At 47.8% G+C, this 8,406-nt stretch overlaps 1 pseudogene; it reads left to right on the top strand.

Moving 5' to 3' along the window:
* The first annotated feature begins 536 nt into the window (after positions 1-536).
* Positions 537-2,660, top strand: LOC127198567 (heat shock protein HSP 90-beta-like; annotated as a pseudogene).
* Positions 2,661-8,406: the final 5,746 nt, after the last annotated feature.

Genomic DNA, 8,406 nt, shown 5'->3' with positions numbered 1-8,406 from the left:
TCTTGAATAAAGGTGGTGAAAAGTTCAATATTAGTGGCTCTCTGGTGTAGCTGGGTAAATGGATTTGGCTAAAGGAGAGGTGGTGAAAACTGAGGACTGCCTGTAAACACATCCAGTGAGTGTACAGACGCCATCCTTCTGCCTCGCTGCAGCCATGCAGGGAAAGCAGAACACAGACCTGCTGGTTCTCCCTGTAGAGCCTCGGTGCTAACAAGGCAGCCAGAGAACCCTATAGTGTCACATACTCTGACATAAGAGACCTGCTTGTAATGTCAGGACTTCCCTATCCAGATGGTGAGGGTGTATATATTGATAGAAATTTCGAGACTGGCTTTTAAATTTCCCTGACAACATAAGTACACAACGTTACCTAATTCTACATATATACCATTCCCCTCCCCCTTTGCTCACTGCAGTTCAGTAAAAAGTAGATCAAGAGCTCTTGAGTCACACCCGCACAGCCTAGGCTTGTCGTGCGAAGTTGGATGTGTCTAGGCCCACCCTACTCTCTACTACTACATGGCATTTCTGCCAAGATGCCTGAGGAAGTGCACAATGGAGAGGAAGAGGTGGCGACCTTTGCCCTTCAGGCAGAAATCGCTCAGCTCTTGTCCCTCATCATCAATGCTTTTTACTCAAACAAGGACATTTTTGTCCGTGAATTGATCTCTAATGCTTCTGATGCCTTGGGCAAGATCTGATATGAGAGCCAGACAGACCTTTCCAAGTTGGACACCAGAAAAGAGCTGAAAATTGACATCATCCCTAACCCTCAGGAGTGCATGCTGACTTTGGTAGACACAAACATTGGCATGACCAAGGACTACGTCATAAATAATTTGGAAACCATTGCTAAGTCTGGTACAAAAGCCTTCATGGAGGCTCTCCAGGCTGGTGCAGACAGCGCCATGATCAGGCAGTTTGGTGTTAGATTCTTTTCTGCCTATCCAGTGGCAGAGAAAGTGGTTGTGAACACAAAGCACAGTGAGGATGAGCAGTATGGCATCTTCTGTTTGCACGGACCATGGTGAGCCCATTGGTCAGGGTACCAAGATGATCCTTCACCTCAAAGAAGACAGACAGAGTACTTAGAAGAGAGGAGGGCCAAGGAAGTGGTGAAGAAATACTCCCAGTTCATAGACTCTCCCATTATCCTCTATTTGGAGAAAGAACGAGAGAAGATCAGTGATAATGAGGCAGAGGAAGATAAAGGTGAGAAAGAAGAGGAAGATAAGGATGATGAGGAGAAGCTGTGGGGTCAGATGAGGAGGACGACAGTGGCAAAGACAAGAAGAAGATGACAACAAAGAAGATTAAGGAGAAATGCATTGATCATGTAGAGTTGAATAAGTGGAAGCCTATTTGGACCAGAAACACCCTGATGACATCACTCATGATGAATGTGGTGAATTCTGTAGGAGCCTCACCAATGACTGGGAAGCCCACTTGGCAGTCAAGCACTTCTCCGTCGAAGGGCAGTTGGAATTCAGGGCACTGCTCTCCGTTCCTCGGCGAGCTCCCTTTGACCTTTTTGAGAACAAGAAGAAAAAGAACAGCATCAAACTGTACGTCCATCGTGTTCATCATGTACAGCTGTGATGAGCTGGTACCTGAATCCCTCAACTTTATTTGTGGTGTGATTGACGTTGAGGGCCTGCCCCTGAACACCTCCTGAGAATTGTTCCAGTAGAGCAAGATCCTGAGAGTCACCCACAAAAACATTGTCAAGGAATGCCTTGAGCTCTTGTCTGAAGATGAAGAGAACCTCAAGAAATTTTATGAGTCATTCTCCAAGAATTTAAAGCTTGGAATCCATGAAGATCCCACTAACCGTTGCCGCCTCGCTGAGCTCCTCTGCTATCAGACCTCTCGGTCTGCAGATGAGATGACTTCCCTGTCAGAGTACGTGTCTCACATGAAGGAGACACAGAAGGCCATCTACTACTGTGAGAGCAAAGAGCAGGTGGCCAACTCTGCCTTTGTGGAGTGTGTGTGGAAACGCGGCTTTGAGGTGGTGTACAAGATGGAGCCTATTGACGAGTACTGCGTGCAGCAGCTCAAGGAATTTGATGGAAAGATCCTGGGCTTGGTGACTAAGGAAGGCCTGGAGCTACCAGAGGATAAGGAAGAGAAGAAGAAAATGGAGGAGAGCAAGGCAAAGTTGGAGAACCTCTGCAAGCTCATGAAGGAGATCTGGGATAAGAAGGCTGAAAAGGTGACAGTCTCCGATAGATTTGTCTCTTCACCCTGCTGCATTGTGACAAGCACCTATGGCCGGACAGACAACACGGAGCGGATCACGAAGGCCTAGACACTGAGAGACAACTCTACAATGGGCTACATCATGGCCAAAAAAACACAGAGAGATCAGTCCTGACCACCCCATTGTGGACACCCTGCGGCAGAATGCTGAGGCAGACAAAAGCGACAAAGCTGTCAAGGACCTGGTGGCGCTGCTGTTTGAAACTGCTCTGCTCTCCTCTGGTTTCTCACTTAAGGATCCCCAAACCCACTCCAACTGCATCTAAGGCATGATTAAGCGAGGCCTGGGCATTGATGAAGATGAAGTGACAGCAGAGAAGGCCAGTGCTGCTGTTCTTATTGAGATCCCCCAACTTGAAGGTGACGAGGATGCCTGTCACGTGGAAGAAGCAGATTAAAGAACTCCAGGAAGCATATTTCCTCTATATAGCCTCCCTGTGGCCCTCCAGCAGCCTTGACCTACCTGGCTCTCTGCTCGTGTCAAGAAGAATCTCTTCTATCCTGTCCTTGTGCCTTAAGGCAGGAAAATCCCCTCCCACAGCATTAGCAGGGTTGGATATTGTATATTGTGGGCTTTTGTTTTGTTCTGAAATGAAAGGCATGCAAAATAAAGAAGATGCAGTTTTATTTAAAAAAAAAAAAAAAAGTAGATCATGAAAGATCTATGTACCAGGCTAGATCTTGTACCCGTGACTTTGTGGTCTTACATAGGGTAGTTAGCATCTCTGTGCTTTGGAAAAACAACAGGATCTACCTCATAGAGTCACAGTGAAGACTAGATAGTCCTGCCGCCTGCTACACCAAAACTAGTAAATATAGGTAGCCTAATATTTTCACCGTGTTCTGACTTGGAAGTCTCAGCAATCATTGGTGTCAATTAATTATTCCTTTCTAAACCAACACTTTGGGATCACTATAACTAGATTATAAAAATGCACTGGGACCAAAGCAAGACATGAAATTTGACCAGAGGACCTAGGCTCAAGCCGAGACAGCACGTTTGAAATAAGGCTTCATTGGGAGAATTTGGTTAGCACCCCAAACACAAACTGACTAGAAAGTGAAAAGCAGGTTATTGCGCCACCATCCTGCATCTGTAAGATCTACTAGGCAAGCTGGTGGTATAGCTCAGTTGGTAGAATGGTTGCCTTGCAGGCACAAAGCCCTGGCTTCAGTCGCAGGTGCCCACGAATAGGATGTGGTGGTAATAATTCCAGCACTTGGTAATTGGCAACAAGAGGATCTGGGGTTCGAGGTCATCCTCAGCTATGTAAGGAGTACAGTGCCCTCCTCGGGTACATGAGAAGCTGTCTCTTAAAGAAAAAGAAAAAGAAATCAGTAGCCAGTCTTCACTTTATTCTTTGGTCAGCTTCTAACACATTTCACAAAAGCATTTTGTAGACAGGAAAAAAAAATCACTTAAGGTTAAAAATAGAAAGAGAAGCCACGAGCAACATCAGAGTAGTACCATAGTGCAGAGAGGATTGGGGTTCTGACATGGGACAGTTCTCCAGCGTGGAAATGAGTAGCCTAAGAGAGATGTGATTATTAAACCCAGATGACATTCAAGGCAGGAAAAGGGGAAGGCAGATTTGGACTCGAGACAAGTAAATTCAGCAGCGTATCTGAAAACTCAGGGGGGGAGAGTGAGCCTGTCACCACTGCAGTGACACTGAAGGACATGGAGCCACAAGGCCTCAAGTTCCACCACACCGCAGGAGTGGAAGGCAAGTGGAGGAGGCTCACCCTGCCAGTGTTCTGCAGGAGGCTGCTGGAGACTCATTCGTGCTCTCATTTCCACCCAGCAGAGCTTCCCTGCACCGTGAAATCTGGGGCACAGCCCAATAGGCGGCCTTCAGAAAGCACGTTGAACCTGTGAGCGTTCAAGTTCATGTCCAACTCTGCTCCCGTGTAGACAAGTGGTTTCTGGTCCCAGAGCATCTGCAACATGGAATCAGTCATTCTTAGAGCAAAGGTAGTGTAAGAAGTGGGAGTCTGTGTTAGCACATGTTCATTATGTGAGCTGCGTTTCTCTTAGCTCGCATTTCTACCTGATGTAATGGAGACCCGGGCATGAGGCAGGGGTAGCACTTCTTCTTTAAGTCGGTTGTCAGTTTCTGACTTTCTAATCTTTTTCAGTGCGCTGACTCCCGCTCTTGGAAAACCCCGCTGTCTCGGTGGTCCTCCTCCCGCTCAAAGTCTCCTTCCTTCCTGGTCTCCATCTGCTCCCTTGCGTGGAATTGAAGTAGGAGCCAGTGTGTCCTAGGAAACCTTACAGCACTAGGCTCTCAGAGGAAGAGTGGCTGTCTTGGCCCTTCTCTGCTCGCCCTTGCTGGCTAATAGTCTTGTGGAATATGCCCATGGATTTGGGTATCCCCTCCGCCCTCACCTCATCTATCCCAGCCGTGGTCTCTATAACTCTAGGTATATTCCCAGTGGAGGGCTGGCGGGCTCCCAACTCACCGCCCCCTCTTGCCAGTCAGTTCTACATCTGCTCATCCATCCCTGCGCCTCCCCATCTTCCGCTCTCAAAAGGATGCCTTTTATACATGGAAGATGCTCTCCAATGGGATGATGGCATGGTATTTGGAGGGGAAGCCCTGGGAAAGCTATTTAGGTTAGGTGTCCTTTTAAGAAAAGATACCACAGGAGCTGGAAAGATGCTTTTGCGATTAAGGGCACTGACTATTCTAGTGGACCCTGAGTCAATTCCCAGCATCCACGTGACAGCCCACAACTGTCTGTAACTCCAGGTCCAGGAACATCTGGTGCCCTCTGCTGGTCTCGTCGAGCACCAGGCATGCATGTGGTACACACACACATACATGTAGGCAAAACACCCGTACACATAAAATAATAAAAGAAACATTAAAAAGGAACAAAGACAAGACACTAGAGCTCTTTCTCTCTGCTTTCTGCCTCCCCACTCACACCCACTGAATGTACTTGCTACTCGGTGAACGTTGCCTATGTTTTGAACTAAGTGGTAACTATGAGCTAGGGCGCCACAAAACCAAAGCTAAGCCACATGCCCATACTTGTCGGTGGTACGTTGATGACTGCTTCCTGATCTCGAGAGAGGGAACATATGTGCAATCGAGGACATTTCTCTCATGAGACTCTAACTGTTACACATATTTAAATAATTGACACTAAGGTTAGGACAGTAGCTCAGAGAGTAAGAGCGCTTGCTGTGCTGTGCAAGTAGAGCGACCTGAGGTCAAACCTTTAGCACTCATGGGAACAAGCCAGGTGTGGCCATACACATACCCGGAGCCCCAGCACTGTTGTGAGCAGAGATGGGAGGATTGCTGGAACTTCCTGGCCCACTAACCTAGCCGGAAGTTCAGTGAGAGACTCAATGGACTAAGAAAAAAAAAAAACTAGCAGAACAAAATATCTACTGTCCTCCTCTGTCCTCCCGACACATGCATTGGTGTGTGCATACAATATACATGTACATGTGTGTGTGTGTATGCATGTGCATGCGCGCACATGCACAAACACCATGAAAGAAATAGGGTGGAGGTTCATTAGATCAGAATCTTCAAGTGGAAAATAGCTCAGCAGAAGTGTGTATTTATAAAAACACTCCCTTCTGCTCCTCTAGGACAGGAGTTCGGATTTAAAAAAAAAATCAAGAGGAATATGGTTTAACGCTCAATTCAAACAAGGCAGTTAGTATGTCGATGTAACTGGATAGCTTTGAAAAGGAGGGTGGGATCATCCCTGGCCTGGGTCTGGGAGCCTGGCTGCCAAAGAGAGAGGCAGCCTGGCCTGTCTCCCAGCTGTGAGGCTCCAGGGCCCGAGGAGCCCAGGCCCCACGAGTGACACCTCGCTCTTCAGACACTCTAATTTATAGTTAACGCCTTTTAAGCAAACAAGAGGGAGGGAAAAAAATCTGGTTCATATTACAACAACTTGCAGTGAAGGGAAGTCTGGAAGTTCAAAGGAAAAGTGTCCCAGGAAAAGCTCAGGCTGTTAAAAATTCATTTGCAGTGGCTAGAAAGATAATTGGAAATTAAAACAAAGGCTTTCTCCATATGACTTTCTCTCTCTCTCTCTCTCTCTCTCTCTCTCTCTCTCTCTCTCTCTCTCTCTCTCTCTCCCTCCCTCCCTCTCCCTCTCCCTCTCCTCCTGCCCTCTCTGTCACCAGCAATCCTTGTCACTCAGTTCACACCAAAGAGCAACCAATGAATTAAAATTGGCTGCTAAGACTTATTCTATTGAAATAACTAAGGTCCCCAAAACTGAGCTAAAGGGACAGAGACGAGAAGTGTGTGTTCTCTTTCCAAAGCCCTTTGGGCACTCTGTGCCTTTGCTTTTTGGGTGTGCATCTTCTCCGCGTGGATTTGAGGCATCTTCTCTTTACCCACACAAACCTTTGCCACCTATGTGCTCTGGGTGAGCTTGCGGGGAGGCCGTGTAATAGGAAAGGAGACAGATCTCAGCCTGAAGCCCAAGCTACTGCAGAAAGGAAGGTGTTCACCGGCGCCACCACAGAAGGAAAGGTGCAAGGCTGCAGGTTCTATGGACTTCTGTGGTACTTAGGGTTTCTAATGCTGCTAATACTAAACACCACGGCCTAAAAAGCAAGCTGAGGGGGAGAAGGTTTATTTCACCTTACACTTTCCATACCACTGTTCATTATTGAAGGAAGTCAGGACAGGAACTCAAACAGGGGAGGAACCTGGAGGCAGGAACTGAAACAGAGACCATGGAGGGGTGCTGCTTACTGGCTTGCTCCCCATAGTTTGCTCAGCCTGCTCTCTTATAGACCCTAGGACCACCGAACCACTGATGACTGCACCCACAGTGGGCTGGGCCCTCTCCCATCAACCCCTAATTAAGAAAAGGCCCTACAGCTGGATCTTATGAAGGCATCTTTCCTCTTTTCAGTTACCTCTAGCTTGTGTCAAGTTGACATTAAGACTAGCCAGCACGGCATCACTTATTATTTAGATCTAAGAGCGGTGTCTTGTGTTTCGCTGATGTTATGCTTTGGAGGAGAGCATGGGATGCAGCACCCAGCCTTCCTTTCACTGGCTTGCTTCCTGGATGGGAGGAGCCTGTGACTTAATGAGCAGCTGTCTTTGAACACACCGTAGCAAGCAGCCTGTCTCTGCAACCAAGTGTGTTTTCTTGGTATCTTGTCTTTTCATTGTGACAAAATACAAAAGCAACTTAAGGGGGTGGGGGGGGGGAAGGGATTTATTTCAGCTCACGGTTCCAGTGGCAGGGAAGGCACAGCAATGAGAGCTTGAGTGGGCAAGTCACATGACAGCCTCAGCCAGGAAGCTTGCTTTCTCCTTTGTGCTCAGGCCAGGACTCTGGCCCAGTTGTCTGCAGTCAAGGCGTCTTTTCCCACCTCATCAACCCGGTCTAGAAATGCAGTCATAGACGACCCTAGAGATGTGTTTTCGTGTTGATTCTAAATCACATCACATCCAGATTGCCACAACCCCCGGCCCCCCCCCCTCCCAGGCCTAGGAGTTTTCCTGCAGCTTCAGAAATTGGGCCATGGTACATTGCTGCTCTCCTTGGCAACATGCCACCTTCCCTGGTGTAAACGTGAATGTGGGGGTCTAACTCATATGGGCTGTAATTTGGATGACAGGCAAAGAACAGAAAGTTGGCTGAAGTTGGCCCCGAAAGAGAACCAGGAAGTGTCAAAGGCACAGTTGGCGTCTTCACCACACGTGGCCTTGGACTTAGGCAAGCCAGCTAGCAACATCTTGTGCTTTTCCCGACAATTCTGCAGCAGTTCAGCAACAGAGGCTGTCATTGACCCCACCCAGATGCAGGGAGCTCAGTTTTCCTTCCTTTGTGAACCTGCCAAAGAGTCGGATGTCCATTTCCACCCACTTTGATCCACTAGCCTTTTAGCCTAGACTGCCTTCCGAAAACGAAGACCTGGTTGACTTCCTTACTGAGAATCCCTCGGAGGTGGCAGTGCTGTTTGCAGTTTGCTATGGTTAGGAAGAAGGCATGTGTTATCATCTCTGACCTCTTATGGTTTACTTTTGGGTTACTTAAGATTGGAAACAGTCCCCATTAGCCATCGTAAGAGCCTTAAGGCAGCGGCACTGCGTTTGCTCATTTAATTTTCCACCGTGTGTTTTCCCCCTCACCCCACACTGCAGG

Source organism: Acomys russatus, chromosome 14, assembly GCF_903995435.1.
Source record: "Acomys russatus chromosome 14, mAcoRus1.1, whole genome shotgun sequence".
Lineage (NCBI taxonomy): Eukaryota > Metazoa > Chordata > Mammalia > Rodentia > Muridae > Acomys > Acomys russatus.
The sequence above is the reverse complement of the archived record's forward strand: the minus strand, read 5'-3'. Positions and strand labels throughout refer to the sequence as shown.